Source organism: Electrona antarctica, assembly GCF_951216825.1.
Source record: "Electrona antarctica genome assembly, chromosome: 4".
NCBI classification, from domain to species: Eukaryota; Metazoa; Chordata; class Actinopteri; order Myctophiformes; family Myctophidae; genus Electrona; species Electrona antarctica.
Window position 1 is genome coordinate 52,943,274 of NC_136809.1, and position 18,889 is coordinate 52,962,162.

General features: G+C 42.1%; 1 long non-coding RNA gene across 1 annotated transcript; it reads left to right on the forward strand.

The window, feature by feature from the left end:
* Window positions 1-11,529: 11,529 nt before the first annotated feature.
* On the forward strand, window positions 11,530-14,512 carry LOC306921984. Its single transcript, XR_013789871.1, has 4 exons — window positions 11,530-11,602; window positions 11,889-11,959; window positions 12,056-12,189; window positions 14,208-14,512. It is a non-coding gene; the product is annotated as an uncharacterized lncRNA (long non-coding RNA).
* The last annotated feature ends 4,377 nt before the right edge of the window (window positions 14,513-18,889 follow it).

Below are 18,889 nucleotides of genomic sequence, written 5' to 3' on the forward strand. Positions count from 1 at the left end.
GTGTTCTTTTCACAGCTGGACATTCTTTATGGAGCACAATTTCCTAACTTCTATCAAACTGTGATCAACGGCTTCAGGTATGCTCTTGACATAATCTTTTATGGACCAAATTATTAGAATTTCATTAATTTAATATACTGTATGCTTGTTCGAAAGTCCAATTTTGTAATTTCACAAATAAGCTACAGTAGGTCTATGCAAATACACCTCACTAATATTTTGTTCGTCTAATGTGTGGAATGGATTACAGTTTTTTTTTCTATGGAAAGTAAGAGTATGACTGTAATCTTAGTGGTCTAACTTAATTGCATACTGTATGTGACAATGGGAAAACTGGGACCATAGAAATATACATTCAAAAATCCATAAACATATAGAAATCTAACAATAATCATCTTTTCACAGCCGAGGTTCAGTTGTGGTAAATGCGACCCTGCTATTTAACAACGCCAACACCAGTGCACCAACAACCAATGCTGTGGAAAACGTTTTAGTGGATGCTGTGACAAACAGCAGTTCAGGCTTCTCCCTTCCTGTGAATGCATCAACAGTTGTTGCAACAAGTATGAGCTTTTTACATTTAATTTTCTTTCAAATTCATAACATACAGGATGCTACATTACTGCTTTAACTGCTGCTCCAGCATTTCCATTAACTTACAATATTTCTAAAGGTACAGCTTCTACAACAGTCGCTCCCACGACTGCACCAGTTACTGCAACTTCACCACCGGTTACTGCAACTTCACCACCACCAGGTAATGCAATGTCATCATTAGTTATTTCAAATTTGACTTCTCTGAATATAACTGAACTATACCCAATCAGTTAATTTGTATTATAATTAAGTAATTATACTTTAATACCACTAAACACAACCTCATATCAACTCTACTTCACCACCAGCCAATGCAACTTCACCACCTGTTAATACAACGTCACCACCAGTTAATGTGACATCACCACCAGTTAATGCGACATCACCACCAGTTAATGCAACATCACCACCAGTTAATGCAACATCACCACCAGTTAATGCGACATCACCACCAGTTAATGTGACATCACCAACAGTTAATGTGACATCACCACCGGTTAATGTTACATCACCACCGGTTAATGTGACATCACCACCAGTTAATGTGACATCACCACCAGTGAATGCAACTTCAACACCAGTTAATGTGACATCACCACCAGTTAATACGACATCACCACCAGTTAATACAACATCACCACCAGTTAATGCAACTTCACCACCAGTTAATGCAACTTCACCACCGGTTAATGTGACATCACCACCGGTTAATGTGACATCACCACCAGTCAATGTGACATCACCACCAGTTAATGTGACATCACCTCCTGTTAATGTGACATCACCACCAGTTAATACAACATCACCACCAGTTAATACAACATCACCACCAGTGAATGCAACTTCACCACCAGTCTATACAACATCACCACATGTTACTGTAACTTCATCACCAGTCATTGCAACTACATTACCAGGTAAAACAACTCAACCATTAGTCAAAACAACTTTACCACTATATCGCAAACAGAAACCATACTCCTCATGAACTCATCTTGTTCACAAGTGCTGTGCCTGTGCAATGATTAATATATTAAGATAATATCAAGTTAAACAGTTCAACCATGACTCAATACATCTTTATTGAAATTGTATCTTGACTTAATCCTTAGTAATAGCTACTTACAGCAACTCATTTTGTCCTATCCTTGTGCTCCAGCATCAGTGGCAACGATCGATTTGGAATTCAAACTCGAGCAAAACTTCACAGCAGATCTTGAAAATCCAAATTCAGCAGCATTCCAAAACCTAGCAACCGTAGTTGCCACAGCGGTAAGTCCATACTGTCAAATATCCCTCAAGGACTCTACAGAGAATGAATTCTACTTTTATTTGTATTTTAATGGGTGAATAATACTAATATACATTGTGTGTGTGTGTGTGTGTGTGTGTGTGTGTGTGTGTGTGTGTGTGTGTGTGTGTGTGTGTGTGTGTGTGTGTGTGTGTGTGTGATTTCTGTGTTCTTTTCACAGCTGGACAATCTGTATAGAGCACAATTTCCTAACTTCTATCAAACTGTGATCAACGGCTTCAGGTATGCTCTTGACATAATCTTTTATGTACAAAATTATTACAATTTTATTGATTTGCTATATTTACTGTATCCTTGTTCGAAAGTCAGATACTACAGTTTGTCTAATGTGTGGAATGGAGTAAGCTTTGTGGCCTAACTTAATTACATACTGTATGTGACAATGGGAAAACTGGGAGCATAGACATACATGAATAAATCCCTAAAAATAAAGAAATCTAACGATAATCATCTATTCACAGCCGAGGTTCAGTTGTGGTAAATGCGACCCTGCAATTTAACAACGCCAACACCAGTGCACCAACAACCAATGCTGTGGAAAACGTTTTAGTGGATGCTGTGACAAACAGCAGTTCAGGCTTCTCCCTTCCTGTGAATGCATCAACAGTTGTTGCAACAAGTATGTGTTTGTTTATTTTTTGTATTTTTTTTTCCCTTTTAAAACTGAACAGAAAGCTGCAACCATTGCTGCAATTCATTACCACCCAAGGCCATGCATGCTCTCATTTTACACTGTGTTTTATAGGTGCTGAAACAACAACAGCTGCTCCCACCACCATCGTTTCAACCGCTCCGACCACAGTTGCTCCCACTACGGTTGCAAATATGACATCTGCTCCCACTACGGTTGCAAATATGACGTCTGCTCCCACAACGGTTGCAAATATGACATCTGCTCCCACAACGGTTGCAAATATGACATCTGCTCCCACTACGGTTGCAAATATGACATCTGCTCCCACAACGGTTGCAAATATGACATCTGCTCCCACTACAGTTGCAAATATGACATCTGCTCCCACTACGGTTGCAAATATGACATCTGCTCCCACTACAGTTGCAAATATGACATCTGCTCCCACTACAGTGGTTCCCACTACAGTTGCTCCCACCACTGATTTTACTACCACAGTTACGGCCGCTGCTACCACGGTCACTCCCACCACTGCTGCAGCTACCACAACTGCAGCTGCCACAACTGCAGCTGCCACCACCGCCACTGTCAATACAGACGCTCCCACTGCCGATGAAGACACCGTAACTCTTACGTTTAGTCTCAACCAAACCTTCAGCTCTGATCTCTCCGACACGTCTACCACAGCATATAAGACTTTGGCTGCCACAGTGGTCTCACAAGTAAGAGAAATGATGTGCTTTTGATGATGATGATGTAATAATGCATACAGGAATGTAGCTTTTAATATGTATTAATCTAATTTAAGTCAGATGTGGATTGATCAATCGATCGATCAAATGATTGAATGATTGAATGAATACTTTATTAGCAGTTTGCAAAAGGTACAATAATGCTAAAAGGAAAACACAGAAAGCCGTGAGGGCTTGTTTCTATTGTGGTCCTTAATAAAGTAAATCATGGAATTACATTTCATGCCATACAGTTTCATGCCATGTTTAAGCACCTGCTTCGGTTTAAATAAAAATTAATTCGGTTCAACACGAAACCTTTGCATTCTTCTCTTTCAGGTAAACTCGATTTACAGCACCAGCAGCAGCACTTCATCTTTCAAACGCTCTATAGTCGACAGTTTCACGTAAGACAGAATTCGGACCAATTGCTTACTTTGCATTTTCAGTTTAGCAATTGGTTTGCAATTTAAAAAAGTCACATTCTCTTTCTCGCACATTACAGGTCAGGATCAGTCGTTACTACAATGAGTCTGGTGTTCCCAGTAGACTCAGTTCCTTCTACAAGCGCAGTAGAAACAGCGATGACTACAGCAATAAGCAGCTCCAACTCCCTGAACATCATCTCGAGCACCGTCAGCGCAACCGTTGACAACACTGCTACCACCACTGCTGCAGCTACCACTGCTGAAGCTACCACTGTTGAAGCTACCACTGCAGCTGCCACCACTGTTGAAGCTACCACTGCTGCTGCTACCACTGTTGAAGCTACCACTGCTGAAGCTACCACTGCTGAAGCTACCACTGCTGAAGCTACCACTGCTGAAGCTACCACTGTTGAAGCTACCACTGCTGAAGCTACCACTGCTGAAGCTACCACTGTTGAAGCTACCACTGCTGAAGCTACCACTGCTGAAGCTACCACAGCTGCTACCACAGCCGCTGCCACAACTGCAGCTGCCACCACCGCCACTGTCAATACAGACGCTCCCACTGACGATGAAGACACCGTAACTCTTACGTTTAGTCTCAACCAAAACTTCAACTCTGATCTCTCCGACACGTCTACCACAGCATATAAGACTTTGGCTGCCACAGTGGTCTCACAAGTAAGAGAAATGATGTGCTTTTGATGATGATGATGTAATAATGCATACAGGAATGTATCTTTGTATGTATTAATGTATTAATCTAATTTAAGGCAGATGTGGATTGATCAATCGATCAATCAAATGATTGAATGATTGAATGAATACTTTATTAGCAGTTTGCAAAAGGTACAATAATGCTAAAAGGATAACACAGAAAGCCGTGAGGGCTTGTTTCTATTGTGGTCCTTAATAAAGTAAATCATTGAATTACATTTCATGCCATACAGTTTCATGCCATGTTTAAGCACCTGCTTCGGTTTAAATAAAAATTAATTCGGTTCAACACGAAACCTTTGCATTCTTCTCTTTCAGGTAAACTCGATTTACAGCACCAGCAGCAGCACTTCATCTTTCAAACGCTCTATAGTCGACAGTTTCACGTAAGACAGAATTCGGACCAATTGCTTACTTTGCATTTTCAGTTTAGCAATTGGTTTGCAATTTAAAAAAGTCACATTCTCTTTCTCGCACATTACAGGTCAGGATCAGTCGTTACTACAATGAGTCTGGTGTTCCCAGTAGACTCAGTTCCTTCTACAAGCGCAGTAGAAACAGCGATGACTACAGCAATAAGCAGCTCCAACTCCCTGAACATCATCTCGAGCACCGTCAGCGCAACCGTTGACAACACTGCTACCACCACTGCTGCAGCTACCACTGCTGAAGCTACCACTGTTGAAGCTACCACTGCAGCTGCCACCACTGTTGAAGCTACCACTGCTGCTGCTACCACTGTTGAAGCTACCACTGCTGAAGCTACCACTGCTGAAGCTACCACTGTTGAAGCTACCACTGTTGAAGCTACCACTGCTGAAGCTACCACTGCTGAAGCTACCACTGTTGAAGCTACCACTGCTGAAGCTACCACTGCTGAAGCTACCACAGCTGCTACCACAGCCGCTGCCACAACTGCAGCTGCCACCACCGCCACTGTCAATACAGACGCTCCCACTGACGATGAAGACACCGTAACTCTTACGTTTAGTCTCAACCAAAACTTCAACTCTGATCTCTCCGACACGTCTACCACAGCATATAAGACTTTGGCTGCCACAGTGGTCTCACAAGTAAGAGAAATGATGTGCTTTTGATGATGATGATGTAATAATGCATACAGGAATGTATCTTTGTATGTATTAATGTATTAATCTAATTTAAGGCAGATGTGGATTGATCAATCGATCAATCAAATGATTGAATGATTGAATGAATACTTTATTAGCAGTTTGCAAAAGGTACAATAATGCTAAAAGGATAACACAGAAAGCCGTGAGGGCTTGTTTCTATTGTGGTCCTTAATAAAGTAAATCATTGAATTACATTTCATGCCATACAGTTTCATGCCATGTTTAAGCACCTGCTTCGGTTTAAATAAAAATTAATTCGGTTCAACACGAAACCTTTGCATTCTTCTCTTTCAGGTAAACTCGATTTACAGCACCAGCAGCAGCACTTCATCTTTCAAACGCTCTATAGTCGACAGTTTCACGTAAGACAGAATTCGGACCAATTGCTTACTTTGCATTTTCAGTTTAGCAATTGGTTTGCAATTTAAAAAAGTCACATTCTCTTTCTCGCACATTACAGGTCAGGATCAGTCGTTACTACAATGAGTCTGGTGTTCCCAACGAGCTCAGTTCCTTCTACAAGCGCAGTAGAAACAGCGATGACTACAGCAATAAGCAGCTCCAACCCCCTGAACATCATCTCGAGCACCGTCAGCGCAACCGTTGCCACCACTGCTACCACCACTGCAGCTGCCACCACTGCAGCTGCTACCACTGTTGAAGCTACCACTGCTGCTGCTACCACTGTTGAAGCTACCACTGCTGAAGCTACCACTGTTGAAGCTACCACTGCAGCTGCTACCACTGTTGAAGCTACCACTGCAGCTGCTACCACTGTTGAAGCTACCACTGCTGCTGGTACCACTGTTGAAGCTACCACTGCGGCTGCTACCACTGTTGAAGCTACCACTGCTGAAGCTACCACTGTTGAAGCTACCACTGCTGAAGCTACCACAGCTGCTACCACAGCCGCTGCCACCACTGTTGCAGCTACCACTGCAGCTGCCACAACTGCAGCTGCTGAAGCTACCACTGCTGAAGCTACCACAGCCGCTGCCACCACTGCAGCTGCTACCACTGCAGCTGCCACCACTGAAGCTGCTACCACTGCAGCTGCCACAACTGCAGCTGCCACCACTGCTACTGTCAATACAGATGCTCCTACTGCCGGTGAAGACACCGTAACTCTTACGTTTAGTCTCAACCAAACCTTCAGCTCTGATCTCTCCGACACGTCTACCACAGCATATAAGACTTTGGCTGCCACAGTGGTCTCACAAGTAAGAGAAATGACGTGCTTTATCAATAATGTAATAATGCATTCAGGAATGTAGTATTTGTATTAATCTCATTTAAGTCAGATGTGGATTGATTGATTGATTGATCAACTGATTGAATGATATAATAATATAATAATAATTTTAAAAGGATAACACAGAGATCCATGAGGGCTTGTTTCTATTGTGGTCCAAAATCATGGAATTAATGCCATTTTTCAGCACCTGCTTCGGTTTAAATAAAAATGAAATCAGTTCAACACAAAACATTTAAGAGCAATGGAGGGGGGAGGGGACTTTATGAAACTTCACTGCATTGCAGCTTATAATTTTCTAGTTGGGACACGATATTTCCATCAGCAATTGAGCTAAACCTATTTGCATTCTTCTCTTTCAGGTAAACTCGGTTTACAGCACCGCCAGCAGCACTTCATCTTTCAAACGCTCTATAGTCGACAGTTTCACGTAAGACAATCTTTTTTGTATCAATTCCTTACTTTCCATTATGAGTTTGGCAAACGATTTGCAATTTAAAAGTCACATTCTCTTTCTCACACCTTACAGGTCAGGATCAGTCGTTACTACAATGAGTCTGGTGTTCCCAACGAGCTCAGTTCCTTCTACAAGCGCAGTAGAAACAGCGATGACTACAGCAATAAGCAGCTCCAACCCCCTGAACATCATCTCGAGCACCGTCAGCGCAACCACTGCTACCACCACTGCAGCTGCTACCACTGCTGCAGCTACTACGGCCGCTGCCACAACTGCAGCTACCACCACTGTTGCTGCCACCACTGCGGCTGCCACAACTGCGGCTGCTACCACAGCTGCTGCCACCACTGCTGCAGCTACCACTGCAGCCTCCACCACTGCTGCAGCTACCACTGCAGCTGCCACCACTTCTGCAGCTGCCACATCTACACCTGCTCCCACTACAGTTGCTCGCACCACAGTTGCTCGCACCACTGTTGCTCCCACCACTGTTGCTACTACCACAGTTACGGTCGCTCCTGAACCAGTTGCATCAGAAGGTAAAAAAGAAAAGAAAAATTAACCATGACTACAATCATGTTGATTGCAAATTAATCTGACTCCATTAATTCTGTCAACTAACTTTGTCCTCTCTTTGGTGCTTTGGTGCTGCAGTGTTTTTCGGGCTGGAATTCAAACTCATGGACAATTTCACAGTAGCTCTTGAAAACTCAAGCTCAGCAGAATTCCAAGCCTTAGCAAGCGAAGTAATCTCAGCAGTAAGTCCTCACTGTATAAATTTTCAATAAGTACAGTGTACATTTTACTATGATTAAAGTGTTTATTGTGGTAATAATTCTAATACACGTGCTATGTTTTTGTGTTATTTTTTAAAGCTGGACGCTCTCTACAGTGAGAAATTCCCAGGCTTTAATCGTACTGAGATCAACAGCTTCAGGTATTGTCTTGATTTAACCGACCAAATAATACAAAAAAATAATTTAAATTCTTAATTTCAGGAAATTGCTACCTCTATTGAAATCACCAATTTTGTGTTTTGGTCTGACATGTGGGCAACAACAATAATTATATTTTGTCTTCACAGCCAAGGATCAATTGTGGTAAATGCGACCCTGATATTTAACGAGGATGACAGCGCCAACTCCAGTGCACCAACAACCACTGCTGTGGAAGACACTTTAGTAGAGGCTGCGTCAAACAACAGCTTCTCCCTTAATGTGAATGCATCAACAGTTGTGGCAACAAGTATGTTTTCGTTTTCTTTTTATTTCTTTGATTTCAAATCTTTGACAGGGATCTGCAACCAATGCTGCTTTCATTACTACTCGAGTTTTGATAATTATTTACACTGTTTTTTTTTTACAGGTGCTGGTTTTACGGATACTACCACAGCTGCACCTGCCACTACAGCTGCAGCTACCACTGCTGCAGCTACTACGGCCGCTGCCACGACTGCTGCAGCTAGCACTGCGGCTGCTACCACTGCAGCTGCCACAACCGCGGCTGCTACCACTGCAGCTGCCACCACTGCAGCTGCCACCACTGTTGCTGCTACCACTGTTGCTGCCACCACTGCGGCTGCTACCACTGCTGCAGCTACCACAGCTGCCACCACTGTCAATACAGATGCTCCTACTGCCGATGAAGACACCGTAACTCTTACGTTTAGTCTGAACCAAACCTACAGCACTGATCTCTCCGACACGTCTACCACAGCATATAAGACTTTGGCTGCCACAGTGGTCTCACAAGTAAGAGAAATGACGTGCTTTTTGTACTTAAGCCAGAACGTTCTAAATTCAAATTTATTATCAATATGCAATGAATAGAGGAATGTAGCTTTGAATGTGTATTCATCTAATTTAAGTCAAGATGTGAATTAATTGATTGATTGATTGATTGATTGATTGATTGATTGATTGATTGATTCATTGAATACTTTATTAGCAGTTTGCAAAATGTACAAAGGTACAATAATGCTAAAAGAATAACACAAAAAGCCTTGAGGGATTGTTTCCATTGTGGTCCTTAATAAAGTAAATCATGGAATGAATGCATTTTTTGGGGGGTTTGAGTTAGAATGCTTTGGATTTAAATAAAAAAGGAAATCAGTTCAACACGAAACATTTAAGAGAATAGGAGGATAAACTCTATTCAACTTCACTGCATTGCAGAGCAGCTTATCATTTTCTAGTTGGGACACGATATTTCCATCAGCAATTGAGCTAAACCTATTTGCATTCTTCTCTTTCAGGTAAACTCGGTTTACAGCACCGCCAGCAGCACTTCATCTTTCAAACGCTCTATAGTCGACAGTTTCACGTAAGACAATCTTTTTTGTATCAATTGCTTACTTTCCATCATGAGTTTGGCAAACGATTTGCAATTTAAAAGTCACATTCTCTTTCTCACACCTTACAGGTCAGGATCAGTCGTTACTACAATGAGTCTGGTGTTCCCAACGAGCTCAGTTCCTTCTACAAGCGCAGTAGAAACAGCGATGACTACAGCAATAAGCAGCTCCAACCCCCTGAACATCATCTCGAGCACCGTCAGCGCAACCACTGCTACCACCACTGCAGCTGCTACCACTGCTGCAGCTACCACTGCAGCTGCCACGACTGCTGCAGCTAGCACTGTGGCTGCTACCACTGCAGCTGCTACCACTGCAGCTGCTACCACTGCAGCTGCCACAACCGCAGCTGCTACCACTGCAGCTGCTACCACTGCAGCTGCCACAACCGCGGCTGCTACCACTGCAGCTGCCACCACTGCAGCTGCTACCACTGTTGGTGCTACCACTGTTGCTGCCACCACTGCGGCTGCTACCACTGCTGCAGCTACCACTGTTGCTGCCACCACTGCGGCTGCTACCACTGCTGCAGCTACCACAGCTGCCACCACTGTCAATACAGATGCTCCTACTGCCGATGAAGACACCGTAACTCTTACGTTTAGTCTGGACCAAACCTACAGCACTGATCTCTCCGACACGTCTACCACAGCATATAAGACTTTGGCTGCCACAGTGGTCTCACAAGTAAGATAAATGACGTGCTTTTTGTACTTAAGCCAGAACGTTCTAAATTCTAATTTATTATCTATATTTAATGAATAGAGGAATGTAGCTTTGAAAGTGTATTCATCTAATTTAAGTCAAGATGTGAATTAATTGATTGATTGATTGATTGATTGATTGATTGATTGATTAATTGAATACTTTATTAGCAGTTTACAAAATGTACAAAGGTACAATAATGCTAAAAGAATAACACAAAAAGCCTTGAGGGATTGTTTCCATTGTGGTCCTTAATAAAGTCAATCATGGAATGAATGCAATTTTTTTTGGTTTGAGTTAGAACGCTTTGGATTTAAATAAAAAAGGAAATCAGTTCAACACGAAACATTTAAGAGAAATGGAGGATAAACTCTATTCAACTTCACTGCATTGCAGAGCAGCTTATCATTTTCTAGTTGGGACACGATATTTCCATCAGCAATTGAGCTAAACCTATTTGCATTCTTCTCTTTCAGGTAAACTCCGTTTACAGCACCAGCAGCAGCACTTCAACTTTCAAACGCTCTATAGTCAACAGTTTCACGTAAGACAATCTTTTTTGTATCAATTCCTAACTTTCCATTATGAGTTTGGCAAACGATTTGCAATTTAAAAGTCACATTCTCTTTCTCACACCTTACAGGTCAGGATCAGTCGTTACTACAATGAGTCTGGTGTTCCCAACGAGCTCAGTTCCTTCTACAAGCGCAGTAGAAACAGCGATGACTACAGCAATAAGCAGCTCCAACCCCCTGAACATCATCTCGAGCACCGTCAGCGCAACCGTTGCAACCACTGCTACCACCACTGCAGCTGCCACCACTGCTGCAGCTACTACGGCGGTCGCTGCCACCACAGCTGCACCTGCGCCTGCCACCACAGCTGCACCTGCTCCTGCCACCACAGCTGCACCTGCGCCTGCCACAACAGCTGCACCTGCGCCTGCCACAACAGCTGCACCTGCTCCTGCCACCACAGCTGCACCTGCGCCTGCCACAACAGCTGCACCTGCGCCTGCCACAACAGCTGCACCTGCTCCTGCCACCACAGCTGCACCTGCGCCTGCCACCACAGCTGCACCTGCGCCTGCCACCACAGCTGCACCTGCGCCTGCCACCACAGCTGCAGCTACCACTGCAGCTGCCACTGTCAATACAGATGCTCCTACTGCCACTGAAGATACCGTGACTCTTCAGTTTAGTCTCGAGAGAACCTTCGCCTCTGATCTCTCCAACTCGTCCAGCGCAGCATTCAAGACTCTGGCTGCCACAGTGGTCTCACAAGTAAGATAAATTGCTTGTTGCACTTAAGCAAGGGAATTCTAACTTAGTATCAATAATATGCAATGCAGGCCATGAATGCAGCTTTTAACATTATATTTGTTCGTATGTGAAAGTAACTCATGGAATAATGCCATTTTTCTGTGGATATTTGTTCCGTTTGTCTTTGGAGAGGGGTCTGTGTTCAACGTTATTTAACTTCACAGGTTAGCATATTCTAGTTGGGAGGGATCGACACAATATTTCCATCAGCAATTGAGCTAAACCTATTTGCATTCTTCTCTTTCAGGTGAACACGATTTACAGCAGCAGAAGCAGCGGCATTTCATCTTTCAAGCGCTCTATAGTCGACAGTTTCACGTAAGACAGAATTCTGATCAATTCCTAACTTTCCATTATGAGTTTGGCAAACGATTTGCAATTTAAAAGTCACATTCTCTTTCTCGCACATTACAGGTCAGGATCAGTCGTTACTAGAATGAGTCTGGTGTTCCCAAAAGGCTCAGTTCCTTCTACAAGCGCAGTAGAAACAGTGATGAATACTGCAATTAGCAGCTCCAACCCCCTGAACATCATCGCCGGTACCGTTAGTGCAGGTATGTCTTTTTTTAAATACATAATTACAATTTATTTCAATAGCTGAAATGTCATATCATTTGTATCGTTGCTGTCGGGTGGAAACCGTTGCTTTTTTTAATTATTTTAAAGATCTCTGGTGACAACCACAGTAGGGTTAGGGTTAGATCTACAAGCTGTGGCATGCCTCACATTGCGAGGCATTGTGAGCTTGAAGATCTGCTATTTTCACTACCTTTGTGCGACACTTCACTGGTTTGATGAAGTATACTAGCCTAATAGTTCATTAAACTACTTAATTAAACTAATAGTAAAAGCATAAAAAGTTGAAATTTGGAGATATGAGGTTTTTGCTCGATAGCAGCGATATACTGTATGGAGCTCACTACTGTTGCTAATTGCTAGATATTAAAAGGAATGTTCAATCTGTCAATTGTTGTCCAGTTAAAGGATAGGATGGGTTTTAAAAACTATATAACCGACATTAATTATTCACTCAAATATGATTTAAAAGGATCAATATCTATCAATCTATATCTATATATACACTGGTATGTATGTATTGTTTGTATATCTATCTATCTATCTATCTATCTATCTATCTATCTATCTATCTATCTATAAAACTGAGTTTATTTCCTGGTGCACCATCCAAAAAGCTGAGGTTTAGCTGAGATGTGTAAGGAATTATAATAATAACAAATAGGGAATTCCAATAGAAAGTATCAAATGTAAATACATAAAATGGAAGTCTCAAGACACTTGTAAAAATAAGTTATTTAACTACAGAATCTCATTTTGGACTACTTGAACCCCCGCATTTGCCAAAGATTAGCAGATTTCCCATAATTGTGACGCATTGTGAGCTTGTAGCTCGGTTATTGTTGGTGAATTAATTTTGTGTAGAGTGAATAAAAGGAACATTCTAATTTGACTTGAAATCCAGGTCCGTTTCATTAAGGCCCCTTTTCCACCGGTTGGGAACCGGTTCAGACTAGTTCAGAACCAGTTTTAAGTCCATGAGCCAGACCTCCAAAATTGTAACGTTAATTATGTATTGAGTGTGCAAAACCATACCTATATATTAAATTGTTTATAGGATCAATATAAGTACATTAATATATGATAACCCTTCCACAGGAGTATAGCTTTTTCATATTTATCACATTTTTTTTAATTTTCACCTACAGTAGGCCTATACAATACGTGATGGGTGAAATTGGTGAATAGGTAAAAATGTAATTAATAGTTATCACCATGAAACTTCCCCAGTTGATTACTTTAACGAAGACAATGATTTATTGTATTACACATTTTCTGAAATTGTACATTTTAATATGCAAATTAGGCATTATGTAGGAAAATATGCAACAATTTGAAATATGAAAAAGCTACTACTGTGGAAGGGTTGCCATATATGAATTTACTTATATTGGAAATTTAATATAATGTAGGTATGGTTTTGCAATCAATTCATAATTGACGTTTTTGGAGTCTAGCTCATGGACTAAAAACTGGTTCTGAACTGAACCGGTTCCCAACCGTTGGAAAAGGGGTCTAAAGGTGGTTGCACACTGGACACGTTTTTTCGGAAAACCGACGGAAAAACGCAGCTAAAAATCCGAAAATGCGTCCAGTGTAAATGGTAAATGGTGCATTTATATAGCGCCTTTATCCAAGGTGCTTTACAAAGATTGTGCATTACATTCACCCATTCATACACACATTCATACACCGATGGCGGCGGAAACCAACCAGCACATCAGGAGCAATTAGGGGTTCAGTGTCTTGCTCAAGGACACTTTGACACTAACTCTGGGCGAGCCCGGGTTCGAACTGGCAACCTTGCGGTTACCATCCAGCCACTCTACCCCTGAGCCTCCGCCGCCCCCGTGTGCAGGTACCCTGTGTGCAGGGACCTTAAGTGTAGAGGCTTTGAGTGGTTACGGGCCTGTGAAATATCTTCACATGTGGCAGTGAATTCCCATTTCTCACTTGTTTTTTTTCTTCTCCTTCTTTTCCAACATTTCAGAGTCGACGACGACATCAGGCAGCAGCAGGCCTCGGCCGACGGTCTTCTCCGTGGCCGTGCTGCCACTTATTGTACTCTATGTGGCTCACCTACTGGCTAGGTTATAGCTGCCATCGTCATAGGTGACATTAGTTGACCCCGTTTTACACTCCTATACCAAGCGGAAGAAAACTCCAGGAAGCCACAGAGAATTATGCGCTATGAATTTTACCATGCGCTTGTGGTAAAAGGATGTGTATGTGTTATGGACATGTTAAAGCTTAACATACAGTATTTCCCCTCCCATTTTATTGCTTGTGTGCCAATTCCATTTTAATTCATGGAAACTGTACGAAGGGTTTATAATAAAGCTTTTAACAGCAGACGATTATTATACAAAAAGGGCAGAGCAGAAGAAATGAGGGGAAAGGAGAAATGCAAAGGCATCCATTTGGGGTGTCTTGTAATAATTTCTCAACATTTTCTACTGAATGTTTATTTATTTGAGAAAGGAAAATATTTGTTTAATACAACTTAATATATAATGTACATAAGCTGACAGAGCAGATCATATTTTACTCCAATGATGTGTGTGTGCTTACTTTGATTAGGGGTGTCAATGAATCATTATGCCTATATTTGCAATGTGTGGTTGAGGAGTTACTATAGCAAGGTGTGTGGACGTACATCATTGGGTAGAATAATAATAAAATTTCTTAGCAACAGAAAGCACATTATCACCAATTAAAAGCACCAAAATGGATTAATCACAAAAAAGCCAAAGCTTGTATAGTATATGTTGTGGTCCATAGTGGATATTGTATTTAACAATGTAATTGGTTTTCAATTTGAAAAAAAGAAAGCATATAGCCAAGTGCTATAGGTAAGTATGGACTTGTTTGTGAAGAAAACAACAAGCCTATACAATCTACATTTAAGAAATACCAATTGACGGACAACAGCAAATGCATTTTCTAAGGAAAGTATAATGAAATTGCTATTGTGTTCGTCAACTGCATGCAGTGCAACTAAGTCTGACGTCAAAACCACACACCTGGTGCTGGGTCATGAATAATAATGAGTACCACAGACGAAAAACAGTTTAATAGTGTGGACTTAGACTGGTTTTCGTCTGTGGCATTCATAAATCCCATTGCCTTTTTTTATCACTTAATATAAGAACTCAGTTAATGTAGCAACTTTATTTATTATTGTGCCAAACCAATCTTTATTATTATTAATATTTGTGTTGTTGCTATGTAGTGAGTTCGGAAATATTTTAAACTTGGCAAGGTGATGATAGCAGTGCTTTCTTATTGTGCGTCATTCCAGAAATCTATATTTTTTATGTCGGCATGAAATGTTTTATTTTAAACTGTCTAATCATGAAATAATGTTTCAAATAAAAAGCATATTATCTGCATAATGTGTCACTTGTTAATCAGCAAGTTATCCGCGTACACTGTAATTACACTTAAATTATGCACCCATAGCAATGTTTTATAACAATATTCACAATACATTATAAACTAGATAACGTGCCCCTCTGGGCACAGGTCTCCACAAGGGCAGGTCAGGTTGTGGCCTCCTGGTGGCGCTATAATAGGTCAATATGAAAAGGGTGCCATTTCTTCTTACGCCTTGGATGGCAATTGGATGATTTGAGGCATTTTGTTCCAAAAATGTGTTTTGCAAAAATCCACCTGTTGGTGGCACTATAACAGGCCAATGTGTAAAGGGTGGGATTGCTCAGCCTAGTAGGAAAGTCTGTGAAAGATTTCAAGTAAATTGCACGCTGTGTTCATGATTTGAGGCTTTTTGTTCAAAACGGGCCAATCCTGCACACTTTGAAAGCCAATGTTAGCCAATTAGGATGGAATATGAAATCTGTCTTGAACACATGACTATAGAGATAGTGTGTAACGATTTGCAGGATTTTTGGACAGAATCTCAAGGAGTAATATCACAAAATGTGTTTTACAAAAGTCGGCCTACTGGTGGCGCTATAACAGGCCGCTCTGGAAAGTTTGGGGCTGAAGTTCATCTTTGGCATCCAGGGAGTGTGTGTGCAAAATTTGGCATGGACCGGGTTAACGGTGCCGGAGAGGACGGAGTGCAAAACATACTCTCTCCCCATGCCTTCGGCCTGGTGGAGACAATAATTTTATAATGACTTCTTCGTCGTGTCTGGCCATCCTCTATATCACGTCTTTCCAGTGGTTGGCGCAGGCGAGTGCAGCGGCATTTGGTTCGGCCAGGTCATCTCCAGTGCATTGAGGAGCGGAGATACATCCCATGATGTGGTCCATTGTTTGTGGCTCGCCACACACGCATGCATCAGAAAAAGTCAGTTTCCACTTCTTCATGGATGCGCAGACGGTTCAGGGTTTTCCAGACGGCCCAAGATTGGTCATGGCAGTCGCTAGACATTCATCTGGGGTGATGCCTCTCTCTGTCCACTGGGTTGTCTGGCTACCCATGCTGCTCCACTGGCTGTGCCACTCCGTGGTCCTGGCGACAGATGGTGTGGTCTCCAGTTCTGCAGTGGTATCCAGGAAGCTACTTCTGGACCTGAGCCGTTTTTGGGGGGCAAAGTGTTCATGCAGTGAGTGCCGGTTGTCATGGGCCTGCTTTGTGCGCTCGGCTTTGGCGGTGACTGCTCTGCGGATGTCAGGGGGGGCGATTCCAGATAATGACTTATATGGTCAAGTATCATAATACTTAACAATAGCTGGTGGTCGCTCACAGATGTTTTCCGTTGGGCCAGGATCTATATAGTACTGTATTAGAATGCGAAATACAAAATTATAATGTGACTCTAAGTCACTATAAGTTGTTAAGGCCAGGAATGACATTACTTTGATATTCTGTATGCTTTAATAGCCTACATACATTTTAATATTTTGTTTTTGTATCAACAGATAATGTTGATAACTAACTCCTCATAAAATGTGTCTCATTGATTATCAATTGAAGAGTGCACAACTGCACATTTTATCAGCAGAAAACATCCCAGCAATTGCGGCAAACAATTAAAGATTGTTCTTGAAGCAGTTTCAAATCAGTTTGTTAATTTGGGATCAATTAGAAATCTGAGTATAGCTAACATTATTTTTCAATTTCATTTTACACATGCATTTTGAATCAGATACATGTTTATCTAATGCTGATCTTATATACCAAAGGAGACCGCGCTTTTGCTGTGGCCGGACCCACTCTCTGGAATGCCCTGCCATTTCACGTTCGCTCAGCTCGGTCTTTGGCGACTTTTAAATCCTTGCTAAAGACTCATTTCTTTTCAATCGCGTTTCCTAATTAAATTAAGTTATATTGTTCTGTTCTGACATATTTTTACATAATGCTTTTCTTTCCTTTTATTCTTGTATTACTCTCGATGTATGTTCTTATGCTCTGTGATGTGAACTTGTGAAGCACTTTGGTTCGACCTCGGTCGTTGGAAATGTGCTATATAAATAAAGTTTGATTTGATTTTGATTTGATTTGATACCATACCAGATCATCAAGACCAGTGGCACTCACTGTGCAGTCATGGCCCGGAGAGAGAATTATGTCATAAACCTGTCACCACATTAGCTACATGGAACAGGAATTTGTGAGAGAGAGCAAGTGCGGCAACGGCATCAGCCACGGAACACCCGTGGCAGGCGACAGTATTTCTCGGCCACACTCTACCACAAACCCTAAAGCTAACCCTAACCGCAAGCACGACGCAACGCATGTCGGACCAAACGCACTGCCGCGGAAAGCGAGCGGCAGTCGAGTGTCTAAATCCCCCCCAGTTTCCCCGGAAGATGCCGCCCCTTCTCCCGTCAGTGCCGCGGCTGTTAACCGGCAGTCACCGGCAGTGCCGAACGGACCGAGATGGAGCGGCAGTGGAGTGACATAATCCCCCGGCAGATGCCGGCCCTCCCCCCCGGCCGTTGCCGGAGAATGCACTCGCTGCTTCTGGAATTCACCGATTGGACAATCAAAAAGCCGATAGCCGATATTATGAGCCGATATGAATTTAAGTTAAAAAAAAGGAAGTGCAAGAAGCACCAACATGATAACATCGTTTCAGTAACACTTCCCCCCTCCATCAAATGCAGCTTTTTTTTTTATTCAAGTGCAAACATGTACTGTAGCAGCATATATATACTTTTTTCAATATCTATCTATCTATCTATCTATCTATCTATCTATCTATCTATCTATCTATCTATGAATGCACCAAGTGTGTGTGTGTGTAATTGTCCAGAACCGCCCCAAAAAGGCCTCTGCCCGGGCTCTTGACCGGGCAAATGCCCAGCATCCATATATGGAGCTGGCCTGTTCTGACCTCACAGCACTCCATATTTGGGCATGCCTGACACAGAAGACAGAACTCCACAAGCTGGCTGCATATACTCCCTATTTGGGCATGCCTTACAAAGAACTCCATATATGGGCATTGGGCATAAAAGGGAGACAGACATAATATCTGGGTGGGGCATTAATTTCCAACTTGCATCGTTCCAAGTAGATCAGTGCCTAATGGGCTGTAGAGGCTCTATGGGCACCGTTCTAGTTTATCAAAATTGGTGATCTACAAGCCCACAGCACATTGCAGCATGACATGTTGAGAGCTTGTAGATCTGCTGCCCAAACTCTCCAAAGCCATGTGACCTTGTTGTTTTTACTCCACCACTGAAATTTGCCACTTT